This window comes from Mobula birostris, chromosome 7, assembly GCF_030028105.1.
Source record: "Mobula birostris isolate sMobBir1 chromosome 7, sMobBir1.hap1, whole genome shotgun sequence".
Lineage (NCBI taxonomy): Eukaryota > Metazoa > Chordata > Chondrichthyes > Myliobatiformes > Myliobatidae > Mobula > Mobula birostris.
Window position 1 is genome coordinate 51,310,120 of NC_092376.1, and position 17,929 is coordinate 51,328,048.

Here is a 17,929-nt window from a genome sequence, read left to right on the forward strand (position 1 = left end):
AACACAGTCAAATCAAAATAAAAAATCCACAGCCTGTCAACTATATATTACCCTACCAACTCACTCAATTTGTTGATGTAGAAAATTGGAGGATCACCTGAACCCCTCTTTCTGTAAGGTCCAATAGTATGGTAGATTTTCAACAGACCAAACCAAAGTGCAGGCAAAAGAGCAGTGAAGGCAAGTCAGGGAAATGATAATAGAGAAGCGGAAATTTGAGGAAGGGTACAATACCATCTCAAAGGCATTGAACATACCTTGGAGTTCAGTCCAGTCCATCGTGTAAAAGTGCGAACAAGTATGAAACCACTGCCTAGGTCGGGGTGCCCCTCTAAACTTAGTTGCTGGAGAAGAATAGCACTTGTAAGGGGGGCTACTGTGGTGACGACAGTCACTCTGAGTGAGTTGTAGAAGTCAGTGGCTGCAACTGGAAATGGAGTTCATGGTTCCAAACTCTCTAAGGCCTTGCACAAAAAGGGTATTTATGGAAGAGTAGCAAGGAAGAAGCCCTTCCTAAAAAAAAAAGCATATCTTGCTTGTAAAGACTTTGCAAATTGTCACTTAGAAGATACTGGAGCTTAGAAAAATAGGGGGCTATGGGTATCCCTCGGTAATTTCTATAGCAAGAACACATTTGGCACAGCTTTGTGGGCTGAAGGGCCTGTATTGTGCCATAGGCTTTCTGTGTTTCTATGTGGAAGAAGGTCTTGTGGATGAATGAGACTAAAGTGGAACTTTTTGGCATCAACACTAAGCAGTACGTGTGGCGTAAATCTAATATTCTGCGTCAGCCAGGTAACACCATCTCTACTGTAAAATATGGTGGAGGTAGCATCATGCTATGGGGATGCTTTTCAGTGGCAGGGACTGGAAATCTGGTCAGGACCGATGGGAAGGTGAATGCTGCTACATACAGAGAGATCCTGGATAAAAACCTGCTAGCCTCTGGCAGAAAGCTTAAACTGGGGAGGAAGTTCATCTTTCAGCAAGACATTGACCCAAAGCACACTGCCAGGGCAACCATAGAGTGGCTTCAAATGAAGAAAATCGACGTCCTTGAGTGGGCGACTCAGCGTCCTGACCTTTACCTGGTCGAACATCTCTGACAAAGCCTCAAGATTGCTGCTTCCCAACTAACCTGGCACACCTTGAGCAATTTTGTAAGGAGGGATGGTCAAATCTTGCACCATCACATTGTACAAAACTAATAGGGACTTAGCCACAAAGCCTACTGGCAGTAATAGCTGCGAGAGGTGGCTCAACTGAAGACTAAGCAAAGGGGGATGAATACTTTTTAAGTGCTGACATTTGAGTTTTTGAGTTTTTTGTTTTCCCTATTTTTTGGACTCAGTACTGTGAAAGAAAGAACACATGATTCATAAATAAAATTTCTCAGTTAAATTGATCAAAATCTCTGGTTGTAATACTTACTTATGTGAATAAAGGGTTGGGGGTTGAATACTTTTATAAGGCACGGTATTAACTGGTCAGTGTGCAAGTTATGGAGGACATAGGATTCATAAAGTGCAGTCAAGAGATGTTCTTCTCTCCAGTTTCTGGAAAGCCCAGTGAAGGGGATGGTAGTGTGGGGGAGGGAGGGAAGGGGCTCTAGATTTTCCTTCAAAGAATGAAACTAGTGAAGTGGAGGAAGCTGGGATTCAAGAGGAAGATCATTAGGAAAACACCTTTTGTGGTACTGATCTTCTTTAAGTTAGAGTTAGCATGTTTATGAAAACAATGGAAGTAGCTGTTCTAAACTGAGGGAATGCCAAATTTATTAGATTGAAAAAAACAACTTGACAAAGATCGACTGGAAGCAGCTACCTGGAGGTAAATTGAATCTTAGGATGGAAAGACAAGGGGTTTAGGGTAAACATGCTCTGCCAAAAAGAATTAGGCTTGTCAAAATCAAAGCATGTTCATGACTCTACATTATTATTTAGATAATATACATTCTCAGTGATCAGCTCCACTTCATTACAATTCTTAGTCTCGGCCTTCAATGACAACCACACACACACTGAAATTATTACCTATAAATAATGTCCCAATCCCCACATTAAAAATGACTGGCTTGACCATGAACTTGCAGCTAAGAAATTAGTTATTCGTAATGAAGTTCCAGTTATAAATTAAGTTAGAAGTTAGTTTTCAGAGTATTTGACCAATATGAATTAGTGAAGGATTGTCATACACATTCAACAAGTAACATGTTTATGATAGATGTAGAAAACAGGCAATTAATTTAAAGCCTCCCATGGCAGTCATTCTCTGAAGGCTATCCGAGAATTGAACTCAAACTGTTAGCAAGAATTCGGGGCTGTTCGAAGTGATGAGGAACTCTAAAAATAGAAATTATTTTCTTCATTTTCTGCAATTAAATGTTATTCTCAGAAACATAAGATAACTTCATTGCAATGTACACAAAATGCTGGAGGAATTCACCAGGTCAGGCAGCATCTATAAAAATGAATAACTTCATTTCAATGTTTCTTACAGCAGTACTTCATTGATCATTAAATTCTTCAAGAGATCTTGAGGTCATGAAAAGTGTGGCGAAAATGCAAATCTTTCTTTGTGGATATTTTGCCATGCTCAATGACATGAAGGACACATTGGTTTTACCTGCATATATTGACCAATGTGGTGAGGAAGACACACTGATTTGGACTGAATACACAAAGGCCTAAAAAGCAATAGTGGCTGCTGCCTCGTAATGCAACCATATATAGTGCTGGTGAAGCTCTATATAGCCATTTAACAACGTGTGCAAAACATTCAGCTTTGAAGAACAACACTGGAACTCACTCTCTTTACAAGCCACTTTCCAGTGCGATGCATAAGGATATACAGACGGAACAGATGAATCATTATCAATTACCATTTACCATTTCTCCCTCACCGTTCGCAGCACTAATGAAGTCAAAGTGCCATATGATTTCAATGGGATCTGCTTTAGTTGTTGTCTATGAAGCCTGAAACAGATTTTCATATTGTTCCAGGACGTTTTTTGATCACATGAACAGCCATTATAGTTGATAGCCTTGTCTTTGTCCATCACGAAGGACTGCATATTATATGTATCCTGATAATCTCAGCCTTTCATTGGATTATATTCCCACCTTTTATGTCTGCTATGTGTACGTGTGTGTATATATATACACACGCACACATATATATATGTTCCCATGATGGAACAGTCTGCCACTGTATCAATGTTCATATTGATGTCTTGATTATTATTATATTCTGAAATCACTGCTTTATCCTCAATGTTGTAAACTCTCCTATGCTTTTCTACTGTATTTAATTCCCTTCTGTTGGGGCACTGTTTGACTGCCACTACATTGTTTGTTGTTTCCAGTTTAGTCCTGCTTTCTCAGGCTATGTAGCCTTGCATTCTAAAGTAAGGCATCTTGCTTCTCTGAACTGATTCACTTGTGCAGAATGATTTCTACTGCAATGGTACCTGCATTTCCTGCCACACCTAAAATTTTATTTCTTCTGTTTGCCGTCACTTCTTTTGATAATACACCTGATGTATCCTCTGTACCAGGGATACCTAACGCTAATCTAACTGACCACGAACCTCTGTTGGCTATCCAGGGACCAAACTCTGCCTTCCCATTGTTGTGGTATCAAGGATGCAGAAATGGGCAGGTCATGGGCTCAGTACAACAGTGACACTGAGTACAGAGGAAATGAGCAAAAAGATATGTCAGATACTTTATCAATGGAAGTGACAGCAACAAGAAGGAATAAAATCCATAAACAACAGGAATTCTGCAGATGCTGGAAGTTCAAGCAACACACATCAAAGTTGCTGGTGAACGCAGCAGGCCAGGCAGCATCTGTAGGAAGAGGTGCAGTCGACGTTTCAGGCTGAGACCCTTCGTCAGGACTAACTGAAGGAAGAGTGAGTAAGGGATTTGAAAGTTGGAGGGGGAGGGGGAGATCCAAAATGATAGGAGAAGACAGGAGGGGGAGGGATGGAGCCAAGAGCTGGACAGGTGATAGGCAAAAGGGGATACGAGAGGATCATGGGACAGGAGGTCTGGGAAGAAAGACAAGGGGGGGGGAACCCAGAGGATGGGCAAGAGGTATATTCAGAGGGACAGAGGAAGAAAAAGGAGAGTGAGAGAAAGAATGTGTGCATAAAAATAAGTAACAGATGGGGTACGAGGGGGAGGTGGGGCATTAGCGGAAGTTAGAGAAGTCGATGTTCATGCCATCAGGTTGGAGGCTACCCAGACGGAATATAAGGTGTTGTTCCTCCAACCTGAGTGTGGCTTCATCTTTACAGTAGAGGAGGCCGTGGATAGACATGTCAGAATGGGAATGGGATGTGGAATTAAAATGTGTGGCCACTGGGAGATCCTGCTTTCTCTGGCGGACAGAGCGTAGGTGTTCAGCAAAGTGGTCTCCCAGTCTGCGTCGGGTCTCGCCAATATATAAAAGGCCACATCGGGAGCACCGGACGCAGTATATCACCCCAGTCGACTCACAGGTGAAGTGTTGCCTCACCTGGAAGGACTGTTTGCGGCCCTGAATGGTGGTAAGGGAGGAAGTGTAAGGGCATGTGTAGCACTTGTTCCGCTTTCACGGATAAGTGCCAGGAGGGAGATCAGTGGGGAGGGATGTGGGGGACAAATGGACAAGGGAGTTGTGTAGGGAGCGATCCCTGCGGAATGCAGAGAGAGGGGGGGAGGGAAAGATGTGCTTAGTGGTGGGATCCCGTTGGAGGTGGCGGAAGTTACGGAGAATAATATGTTGGACCCGGAGGCTGGTGGGGTGGTAGGTGAGGACCAGGGGAACCCTATTCCTAGTGGGATGGCGGGAGGATGGAGTGAGAGCAGATGTACGTGAAATGGGGGAGATGCATTTAAGAGCAGAGTTGATAGTGAATAAAATCCATACTATGTATGCAGACTGGGATAAGCTCCCTGTGACAGCAGTAGAAATCGAGAGAGCTCTTCAGAATAACAGAATTCGGAGGGAGCTGCATGAACACACGTAAAGGCGATGGACTGATCCAGGAACATTGCATGCACTATGAATTGTACAACAACCAAGGCTGCACAAAACGAAACAATGGATAGTGATACTGAAGGAATAGCAAAACAAGATTATGAAAACGCTCCACGTAGGACAGTTGGTGTAGTGAATTAAGAAGGCTGAGGTTAGAGGACTTTTTTATTAGCCCGGCATAGAAGTTCTTCCTAGGAGAGGAACACATATAGCCCTCAATCTCAAGTGTTTGGAATTATACCTGGAAAAAAGGGAAATGACGTGTTAAACAAAGGCATCTGATGGGAATCTATTTCCAGATTGTCAGAGCTCAATCATTTTATTCCCCGCAATTGAAGCAGCTCATGCATGCAAAATGCAAACCGTGCTCAGGCATGAGCTGTTGAGTGGCAGGTGACTTCTGTGCCACTTGTTGACCTCGCAATGACCATGACCACCGGCATCAACCTCCACTTATCCGTGACATTCAGGAACATTACCCTCACCAAGTGCAGAAGCTTCATTATGCTCTTCACTTGTGGGAAATCCTTCTGGTGCCAGGACGTACGTCACTTGCCACGAGATACTCAGCCCCTGACCTGAATTGTAGATTCAGTGTGTAAGTATCAGAGTCAGTGCTGACTCTCTCATGATATTGGCCTGGTGCCAGCTAGACATTTATGGAAACAGGTGACATTGGATGAAACGTTTTGAAATCCTCACAGACCTGGTATATACAATCAGCATTTAGGCAATAAACGGTTACAATAACAATACTGTTTAGAAATGACACATTAACTTACATATGGTGATATTTTGGGTTGTGTGCTGTGTGATATATGTTTTGTGGGTGCCCCATGGTCCGGGTGAACATTGCTTTGTTTGGGTGTATGCACGTATAGTCAGATATCAGTAAACCAGAAGTTATTCTGTTCCTGCCACACTGAACACTACCAATCTGCCAATCAGCAGAACTGCTCTACGACAGGTGCCATAGCATCCGTCATGCACCTGGGCCCTGACACACCTAGAGAACAAGGACACTTAAGTCAGTGTGCTGTTTCTGGCCTTCAGTTCAGCATTCAACATTATTGTCCCACAAACCTTGCTGAACAAATTCCTACTCTTCGGTCTAAGTACACCACTGTGCAATTGGATGTTGGAATTCCTAACCAATAGACCTCAGATAGTCAGAATACACAACTGCCTCTCCCTCCCTATCATCCTCAACACGGGTCTACTGCTGTACACTCTGCTCACACAGGACTGCACAGCCAAACACCCGAGTAATCACATTGTCAAGTTCACCGATGACACGACCGTGGTGGGGCTCATCATCAACAACGATGAGACGGCCTAAAGAGAGAAGGTGGAAGAGTTCGAGGCCTGATGCCAGGCAAATAACCTCTTCCTCATTATCAACAAGACAAAGGAGATGGTTATCAACTTCAGGAGAACTTGCACCATTCACACCCCGATGGCACAGCAGTGGAAATGAATTCCTGGGGAGTTCACATTTCACACAACCTTTCCTAGTCCTAGGACACATCCTACACAGTCAGGAAAACTCAGCAATGCCTACTTTATGAAGAGGCTAGAGAGAGGTGGACTGTGCACATCTATACTCACATCCCTGTTCAGAGGTGCAGTAGAGAGCATCCTAGAATGTTGCATCACTGTGTGGTATAGAAACTGCACTGCAGTGGACAGGACTGCCCTACAACAGGTAATCAAAACTGCCCAATGCATATCCGCCATCAAGGATATATAGACAGAAATGTGCCAGAAAAGGTCCAGTGACATCAAGAAGGATCCCACCCACCCTGCTCATGGACTGCTTCCCACTCCCATTAGGGAGGAAATGTAGCATCCATGGCAGGACCACCGGACTCAAAAATAGCTACTTTCCCCAAGCAGTAAGACTGATTAACACCTCCACCCACTAACCCACCCCTCCACACTCCCAGCCAACTCTACTTCATCATTTCCTGTCAGTCACCTTGTGTACACTCATTATGGGTATACAATCAATCTATGTATATAAGGTATCTTATGTATTTATACTTATTGTGCTTTTTATTATTATATTCTTTATCTTACTGTGTTTTTTATGCTGCATTTGATCTGGAGTAACAACTGGTTTCTTTTCCTTACACTCATGTACTGGAAATCACATTAAACAATCTTGAATACTTGAAGTAATTTTTCCACTGTTTTTTAAAAGACTAATATTAATAATTTTGAACAGGTTTTCTAAAATACTTCATTTATTTCATTCTGTCTCTGCAATACTTCTATTAATAGTAAACCAATGAATACCCGTAAATAAGCCATAGGACTCACCTCCTTTCCCTAAAAAAGCACATAGTTATTGTTATAATTCATAAATTGATGATTTTCTTTGCTCAAAATTGCCATGGTACCCAAGAAACATGTTTAGGACATTACCGACAATTTGGGCACATGTTCTCATCACCTCTGCTCCAGAGTATCCCTGTGGGAGCCTCTTCACCAGAAGGACTGCACTGGTTCAAGAAGGCAACTAACTGATCACTACTCTGTCTAGGGCAATTATGGATAAGCAATAAATACTGGTACTGTCAGCAACACCCAAATCATGAAAGTAAGTCGAGGATACACGCAGCAGGTGGGGCAGATGTATTACAATGCCTTTTCTCAGCAAAATCAAATGGAGTGCACCTACTTCCATGGGAGTTCAGTGAGACCCTTTCTCACTGCTCCCTCTCTGTGATCTCTACAGCTATCCTATCACCTGCCAGCTTGCACTCCCTCACCTGCCCCCCCCCACCTTTTTATTCTGGCTTCTTCCCTCTTCTTTTCCAGACATGATGAAGAGTCATGGCCCAAAATAACCACTGTTTATTCCTCTCCATAATCGCTGCCTGACCTGCTGAGTTCCTCCAGCGTTTTATGTGTTTCCTCTGGATTTCCAGCATGTGCAGAATCCCTTTGAGTTTGTTAATTTGTCCAGCTGTTTTCCCAGGAGAAGGAAGTGGGGTTTGTGGTCATTAGACATCCACATCAGCCTCTGAAACTGAGATGTTTGGACCGATGAATAATTTGAAAATTACAAACAGAGAACACCAGGGCTATTTGGAGAAACAAAACTGTACACACTCTTTCTTATTTGCTTTCATGATAAAGGTCAGCATCCATCAGCCATTCCAAATTTCCACTGAACCACAGAGGAATTTATCAAATCAACCAAACTGGAGAGCCTGGAGTTACATTCAGGGAGATTTCCTTCTCCGACAGACAGATATACTGGTACACTACCAGTATAGTACTCTTCTCAGTCTCAATCTATTACAAAGTTGTGTTGAAGGGTGGAAGGAATTCTGCGATCATTGTGATCGGGCGCATAACTTTCCTCGAGACAACTCTTTTCCATATAATTTCATGTGAGGCAGCACAGAGTCAATCTGATAACTAAGGTGGCTTTTCTTCTCTGTGGAAGGAAGTTCTGGGTTCCAGAAGAAATCTCATTTCTTTGTAGGTCATGTTACAGTTGTATCCTTACACACTGCAGTGCTAAACTGAGCCTGCTGTCCCCACTGCCCCCAAGTCTTTCCTTAATCAGAAAAACAATCAGCAATTCATTTACAATATACCATCACCTCCAATCCTTCCTTCCCTGGACACCAGCCTGCACTCGTCCTTACACCTTTCCAACATCTTCCAACCTTGGCAAGATGCCAGCATAGTCTGCGTGGTATGCTTTGAAAATGTTTCAATGAGCTGAAATCGCATTATGGTACAAGGTCAGATCTTTAAATTGTAGCAATCCAATATTGCTGAGAAGCAGCAATTCCCACTGACTGGATCTTTACACAACTGGTCAGAGGCATTGCATTATTCCCTACAAGTGCTTTTGATTCCTGGGTCCGCATTATATTTTCCATTTACATTTATCAGACAGCTGGTCCAGGTATCCAAGCATCAATCAAAATGGGCAGCATGGTGGCGCCAGGTTAACATAATGTTATTACAGTGCTAGCAAGGCAGGTTCAATTCCGCTGCTGTCTGTAAGGAGTTTGTATATCCTCCTCACGATACGTGGACTTCCTCCGGGTGCTGGGGTTTCCTCCACATTCCAAAGATGTACTAGGTTAGTTAGTCACTTGGGAGTCATTGGGTGGCGAAGGCTCGTTGGGCCGGAGGAGTCTATTTTCATGCTGCATCTTAAATAAAGAAAGAAAAACTAGGTATGGCTAGTAGCCTCATCTTCATCCCATTAAAGAACAAAAGCAACATGTTGGTATCCAGTTGCCCCAGGACAACACTGAGCCCAGCTGCTGCCTCCTGTTAGGTGCCAAAGATCAAATTTACTCGTCATATACACTTGCATGTATTGGGAAATCGCTGTGGCGTGTTGGTGCGACATGCAACAAAAATGACAATGTTCAACAATAATACCGAGTAAAGAATTGTATAAAAATAAAATTATAAGTCGTGCATGTTGTGTATCAGCTCTGGGAAGAATACCCGAGAGCACCAATAAAAGGCACACAGGGCACACTTCCCAGAGGGTAAAGCAGATGCTTCTCCAGATGGACAGCTGTTGGCTGCATGCTCTACTTAGAACCATAGAACACTACAGCACAGAAAAACAGGCCATTCAGCCCTTTTAGTCTGTGTCGAAACATTATTCCGCTAGTCCCATTGACCTGCATCCAGTCCATAACCCTCCAGACCTCTCCCGTCCATGTACCTATCCAATTTATTCTTAAAACTTAAGAGTGAGCCCACATTTACCACATCAGATGGCAGCTTGTTCCGCACTCCCACCACTCTCTGAGTGAAGAAGTTCCCCCTAATGTTCCCCCTAAACCTTTCCCTTTTCATCCTAAAGCCATGTCCTCTCGTATTTATGTGCTCTCGTACTTCTCTATCAGACTCTTATGTAATACAGTTTATACATTCATACTGTGAGCCTTCCTCCTGAGTATTCTTCCAAAGGGTTAACAAGTACTGAACAACCGTTTTCAGGCTCTTATAAGAGATGATATAATCTCCAACTCTACTGGGCTCACCCCCGCTTCCATTGAAGCTAGGATGTTTGGATGGAAATACTTCTGGTTTGAGGTGGTCAGGTTGAAGGCAGCACTGCTGAGATAAGAATGGAGATGTACAAAATAGAGAACTGACTAGGTTCAAGTCCTTTTGGGGCTTGACCACCTCATTCCTTTGGCTTCATAGGTTGACCAATTAGCCAGGTGTTCACTATCAATGCTAAGACAGCACAAGCTAGGATCATGAGGTTACTGAATATCAGAGTCATTGTTCAGGCTCAAAAATGACAGACAGGGTATTTAGTAAACATTATGGGATGAACCGTATGTTCAAAAGATGGTTACCTTATTGGACCCCAGTTGGGTATAAATAGAATGTATGCAATCAGTGATCAGTATTACTGGTCTGTAGCAAGTCAAGGATGGATGCAGAAAAATTTCCATTGTTCTGAAGAGAAGCCATCTGGGATAGTCAGTAGCTCTCTCCCTACTGGTGTAATAATAAACCTTTGGTGCTTGTAACTGGGCCTCAAGCGACCCTGCGATCATTCGATTTCCAAAACACCCTTAAATCTAGAATCCAGCTGTTAATATGCCCCATGCCTCTCACATGCCATGCACACTGCAAGTAGAGTGTGCTACATATTTTTGCGCTCCAGGGCACTCTTCCCAGAGGGTACCGGTACAAAATACACAGCAGGAGATAGCAGCTGAGCTGGGGAAATTGGATGTAATGCGCTTGTTTAATAAACATAGGAGCAAAGTATAACTGGAACTCAGATATCAGCAGAACCGGTCGATTGTTTGATTAATTCATTTGTTCACTTTATTTATTTAGAGATAGAGTGTGGAACAGGCCCTTCTGGCCCTTCGAGTCGACAGCTCAGCATTCCCCGGTTTAACCCTCGACTAATCACAGGACCACTTACAATGACCAATTGACCTACTAACCGGTACGTCTTTGGACTGCATGAGGGAACTGGAGAACCCGGAAGAAACCCATGCATTCCATGGGGAGGATGTACAAAGTCCTTACAGATGACCATTAGGTATAGCAGCAGAATGAGGGAACTGGAGAACCCGGAGAAAACCCATGCATTCCATGGGGAGGATGTACAAAGTCCTTACAGATGACCATTAGGTATAGCAGCAGAATGAGGGAACTGGAGAACCCGGAGAAAACCCATGCATTCCATGGGGAGGATGTACTAAGTCCTTACAGATGACCATAAGGTATAGCAGCAGAATGAGGGAACTGGAGAACCCGGAGAAAACCCATGCATTCCATGGGGAGGATGTACTAAGTCCTTACAGATGACCATTAGGTATAGCAGCAGAATGAGGGAACTGGAGAACCCGGAGAAAACCCATGCATTCCATGGGGAGGATGTACAAAGTCCTTACAGATGACCATTAGGTATAGCAGCAGAATGAGGGAACTGGAGAACCCGGAGAAAACCCATGCATTCCATGGGGAGGATGTACAAAGTCCTTACAGATGACCATTAGGTATAGCAGCAGAATGAGGGAACTGGAGAACCCGGAGAAAACCCATGCATTCCATGGGGAGGATGTACTAAGTCCTTACAGATGACCATAACGTATAGCAGCAGAATGAGGGAACTGGAGAACCCGGAGAAAACCCATGCATTCCATGGGGAGGATGTACTAAGTCCTTACAGATGACCATTAGGTATAGCAGCAGAATGAGGGAACTGGAGAACCCGGAGAAAACCCATGCATTCCATGGGGAGGATGTACTAAGTCCTTACAGATGACCATAAGATATAGCAGCAGAATGAGGCCATTTGACCCAGCGAGTCTTCTCCGCCATTTCATCATGGCGGATCCAATTCTGCCTCTCAGCCCCAAACTCCTGCCTTCTCCCCATATTCCTTCACGTCCTGACGTTGGAATTGAACTCTGAACTCTGACACCCCGAGCTGTAGAAGTGTCGCACTCTCTGCTGTGTTACTGTGGTGCCCCCAATTTAACATCATGAACAAAAGTATCAAGCCCCTGAATAAAATCTGAAAAATCTTATTGTTGTTACAAGAAGCTTATTTAACTAATCTTTCCTTGTTAAAAGAGGAGGAACTATATGCCACAACAGCACCACACATAATGTTGCAATGACACTACTTAACCCTGGAAACCCTAGAAAAGGACTGACAGATACTTCTTGATCAGGACTGTGGTTGTTTACCATTAAAGCCCTATAGACAAGTAAATTCTTCCATTGGGATTTCTGCAAATGAAAATGCCTTTCTTAGTGAAGAAACTAAAAATCTAAATTGAAAGTAGGTGCCGTGCTTCCTAAGATTACAAGAATGTAACACAACCCATTTTGCTCATCAATCACTGAGATAACGTGCAGGTCATGCTTATACCATGCCCAGTTCCCTCCTGCCTTGGCACCAAGACTCTATTCTCCATTTAACTGAATGGAGTACAGTATCTATTGATTTATTTTCTGTGAGGTTCCACTGAGTCTGCATTCACTGGATTAGGCTACAGTACGTTCCTGAGATTAAACACGCTGAACGTACAATGGCCTTTGGCAGAATCTTCAGCTTGAGACTTCAGTTTATAATTCTGTGATTTAAAAAAAAATAATTGCTTTAGATGATTCTCAAACTTATCACTAGCATTACAGATTAAATTTCCATGGTTTCTCCTAATGCTTTCTGTGAAGACCCACAAAATATACTCTTTGTGTATCTGGCAGGGACCACCTAGCTAACGCAGATAAAATAATGGCAGCCAAATTTGCTTAGGGTCAAGTGGATATCAGAAATGACTGCAACGATATGCAGTGTACGGGTTCATTAGTTAATCGGAACAGACAGCAGAGGCAGCAAGCTTTTCCTGGAAGAATCATGGTTCAAAGCTTAAATTACAATGCAATTGGTGATCTCCAAACTTGGTGACTTGCATTTAAAGCATTCCAGGAAAACGCAAAGATTTTTACTGCCTAACATTGTGGGATGGATGTAAGATTTAAATAAATTCCAATAAATTCTAATAAATTCAATGGATTTGAGGAGCTTCCCAACAAGAAGTTTGTTGATGTGATTTCTTTTGCAGATATCAAAATGCAACCGGTGGGCTTTACGCACATTGGTATTCAACAGGCAAACAGCAACAATGCATTTGCTGGCTGAATCGTGAGAACTATGAACCTCTCCTAAAGGCACCTGGAGCTGGCACATCAGATACAAGTTCTCATCAGTTTCAATCTGTCCCAAGGCTTTCCAGTAACAATATTTTACAGAAACAGAAACTACACTGGTTAACTTTCAACACATTAAAAAAAAATACTCCAGGTCATCACATTAAATCATGTACTGTAAGTTCCACTACTTTCAGTGGCATATATTCCCTATGGAAAAATGCGTTAATTATACTGGCTGCTAATCACAATCTTTTGATCCAATTTCTGCTATTAGCTACTGCATACCGTATTTTCAGATTATACTAAAATAGGTGTCATAGACAGCACAGAGGAGTGCAGAAAAGATTCACAAAAATGTTGCCAGGACTTGAGGTACCGACCGATAAGGGGGAAGTTGAACTGGAGAAGTCTTTTTACATTCGGTAAAGGAGAACGAGGGTGATATTATAGGAGAGGCATAAAAGGGGTGAATGCACAGTATTTTTCTTAGGGTTGGGAAATCAAGAATCAGGGTTGGCGCATAGGTTTAAGGTGAAAGAAGAGAGATTTAATAGGATCTTGAGGAGCATATTTTCCACCCAGAAGGTAGACTACGTATGGGCTAAGCTGCCAGAGGAAGTGTTTGAGGCAGGTATATTAACAATACAGTATTTAAAATTCACCTGGACAGATACATGGAAGATTTTAAAAAAGTATGGGCCAAATGCAGGCAAAAGGGATAAGTTCAGATGGGAATCTTGGTCGGCATGGATCAGCTGGGCTGAAGGCCTGTTTCTATGATGTTTGACTTGATGATATCATACAAGTTGATGACATCATCATATGCTGGTAAATGACGAAAGCGTCATGGGAGAAAACAGAACATCAGGAACAGCAGATCGACTGTTGGGGCTCTGTACTCAGCAAGTCGCACGCTCTCTCTCTCCCTCCCTCATTGGTGGGGGAAGAGTTCATTGCCAACTCATGAGTCAGGAAAAAAAATGGCGCGACTGACTTTATCATCACAAATCAGCAAGTTGTTTTGTTATGCCTCCCCTCTCACTATGAAAGGGAACACCTCTCTGTCCCTTTATCCCTCCATCAAACTGTCGGGGAACAATTCGTTTTGTTGTACTTCAGATCATGGCATTTCTTGAGGGCTTTGCTATTGCTTGCTTAGTGGGTGGAAGGTGCTGATGCATTTTTTTTTGCTGAAGTAAGTGGGGGAGGGGTGGGTTGTTGTTTGGCTGCTGATTATGTGTGGGAAGGGTGGTGGGGCTTTGGGGTTCGAACATTTTTACTGTTGCTCATTCTTTGGGGCACTCTTCTGTTTTCATGGATGGCTGAGAACCCCAAGAATTCTCAGACAAGAACTTCATGTTGTATATAAAATGGAACTATGGACTATTGAACCATTGAGACTGACTTTCAGGTGAATTGGGGGAAGTCTTGCCAGGGCTTGATGCAGAGGCAGAGGATGTTTGCAAATGCTTCATTTTGCACAGATAATTATGATCTGCAATTTATAGACTGGAGGGGTGATAGAAACAAAACCAAAGAGAGCTTTCTAAAGGGAACTGTATAGACACCTGGGGAAAATTAGTTTGAAAGATGATGGGAACACGAGAGAATGAAGCAAGTCAGATTGCCAGTGACTTGGGCCAAATGACTTATTTTGGTAACACATACAAAATGCTGGAGGAACTCAGCAGGTCTGGCAGGATCAATGGACAGGAATAATTAGTCGATTTTTTGGGCCAAGACCCTTCATCAGGACTGGAAAGGATAAGAGAAAAAGCCAGAACAAGAGGGTGGTGGGAGGGGAAAGGGTACAGGTTGGAAGGTGATAGGTGAAGACAATGGGGGGGGGGATATGGTCGGTGGAAAAGGTAAAGGGCTGAAGAGGGAAGAGGAGAGAACAGCAGAGCACGGGGAGAAAGGAAAGGAGGAGGGGCACCAGGAGAGGTGAAAGGCAGGTGAGAGAAAGCATTAAAGGGGGTGGGAAGAGTGGGAAATTGAAGAAGGGGAGGAGGGAAAATTACTGGGTTAACAAAATCAATGTTCATGCTGTCTGGTTGGAGGATACCCAGGCTCAATATGAGATGCTGCTCCTCCAAGCTAAGAGTGGCCTCATCATGGCTGCAGAGGAGGCCATAGACTGTCCTTCCCCTATCATCTTCTAGATTTTACTCCTTCCCTGTCAGGAAGTGTAGAGAAGGCTTCACACAGAAGCAGAGCAGCGGACACAATTTAACGGTGAGCATTCACTTTAACAATAAACTGCAAAATAACAAGTCACGAGGGGCCACAAAAGAAGAGAGAATGCACTCTTAACACAACAAAGCAACCAAGTAACTGAAGGCTAGGAGCAACTGGATGAGGCTGACTGGTTCAATGAGTGAACAATGGATTGTGGATGAGAGCTGGGTTTAAATAGGCTGCAGGTGATGAGTTGAAATGAGTGGTAGGTGACTCCTGTTACTTGGGTGGAGACTGGGAGGTACCTGCATGTGCACCGGATGGCCCAGGGTGATCCAGGTAGGTCTGGCGGAACTCCCTGATGATTGATGGATCCAAGATGAAACTGGACGGTACCCAAACTGTACCCTTCCCAGCCAACAAGGTACTGCACATATTATCCACGATAATGAGAATGGTGATGACACCAGTAATCATGTACATTGGATCACCATCCACTATCCTTGGTTCTGGAAGTACAGGCTCAGTTGGGGTGAATAGTCCACGGACAACGAGCTTAGAACATAAGACCTTAAAACACATGGCCAGAATTAGGCCATTTTGGCCCATTGAGTTTGCTCCGCCGTTCCATCATGACCTACTCATTAGCCCTCTCAACCCCATTCTCCTGCTTTCTCCCCATAACCTTTGACACCTTGACAAACCCAAGAAACTATCAATTTCTATTCAATGACTTGATCCCCACCGCTGCACATGGCAATAAATTTCACAGATTCACCACCTTCTCATCTCTGTTCTCAATGAATGTCCCTCTACACTGAGGATGTGCTCTCTGGTCCTAGACTCACCCACCATAGGAAACACCCTCTCCACGTCCACTCTGTCCAGGCTTTTCAATGTTCGATATATTTCAATGAGATTCCCCCAAAATCTCTAAACTCAAACAAGTACAGAGCCATCAAACACTCCTCGTATGTTAACCCTTTCATTCCTGGAATCATTGTTGTGAATCTCTTCTGGACCCTCTCAAATGCCAGCACATCTTTTCTTTGATAGAGGTCCAAAACTGTTCACCATACTCCAACTGACTATTGCCTCATAAAGCCTCAGCATTACATCCTTGCTCTTATATTCTAGTCCTCTTGAAATGAATGCTAACGTTGCATTTGCCTTCCTTACCATTGATTCAACCTTCAGGGAATCCTGCACAAGGACTCCCAAGTCTTTTTGCACCTCTGATTTTTGAATTTTCTCCCTGTTTAGAAAATGGTTTACAATTTTACTTCTACCACAAGGCATGACCATGCACGTCCTTGCACCATGTGCCACTTCTTTAACCATTCTCCAAATCTGTCCAAGTCTTTCTGCAGACTCCCAGTCTCCTCAACACTACCTACCACCCCCCCCCACCTCGCTTTGTATCATCTTGGCCAAAAGCCTTCTGTTCTGTCAACCAAATAATTGACATAGAACGTAAAAAGAAGAGCACCAGCCCCGCAGAAACTGTCAGCCAATCATTATAGGCTCCCTTTATTCTGACTCTTTGCCTCCTGCCAGTCAGCCAACCTTCTATCCGTGATAGTCTCTTTCCTGTAATACCATGGGCCCTTGACTTGTTAAGCATCCTCATGTCAAAGTCCTTCTAAAGATCTAAGTAAACGACATCTATTTACTTTCTCTTGTCTATCCTGCCTGTTTTTCATCAAAGAATTCCAACATATTCGTCAGGCGAGCTGTCCCCATGAGGCAACCATACTGACTTTGGCCTACTTTATCATGTGCCTCCGAGTACCCCGACACCTTATCCTTCATAATGGACTCCAACATCTTCCCAACCAGTGAAGTCAGAGTAACTAGCCTCCTAAAAAGTGCAGTGACCATTTGCAATTTTTCAATCCCCCAGAACTACTCCAGAATCTAGTGATTCCTGAAAAATTATTACTAAATTCCTCCACAATTTCTTCAGCACTTTGTTCAGAAATCTGGGGTGTAATCTATCCGGTCCGTACCTTCTGACCTTTCAGCTTCCCAAGGACCTCCTCCTTAGTAAATGCAACTACACTCAGTTCCGTCTCCTGACACTCTTGAATTTCTGGTACACTGTTAGTGTCTTCCACAGTAAAGACTGACACAAAATACTTACTAAGTTCATCCGCCATTTCCTTGACTCCAATGACTACCTCTCGTGTCATTTTCCAGCATGCTCACTTCTCTTTTACATTTGATATAGCTGAAAAATTTTTAGCATTCTCTTCAATATTTTTGGCTAGCTTACCTTCATATTTCATCTTTTCTCTCCTTAGGGATTTTTTTTAGTTGCCTTCTGTTGGTTTTTAAGAGCTTCCTAATCCTCTAACTTCCTAGTAATATTTGCTACATTATATACCCTCTCCTTTGCTTTTATGCAGTTTTTGACTTCCCTTGTCACCCATGGCGGCCTTACCCTCCCTTTACAATACACGAGGCAGGACGCGTGTTAAGTAGGTGTAACCCTGAGGGATGGTGGCGGGTGAGGATGGCAAGTGACTTGGTTGAT

At 43.3% G+C, this 17,929-nt stretch overlaps 1 protein-coding gene across 3 annotated transcripts in view; it reads right to left on the minus strand.

The window, feature by feature from the left end:
- LOC140200739 (glutamate receptor 4) overlaps positions 1–17,929 on the minus strand; it is a 242,521-nt gene that overhangs the window by 102,390 nt on the left and 122,202 nt on the right. The gene's annotated exons all lie outside the window — the stretch shown is intronic.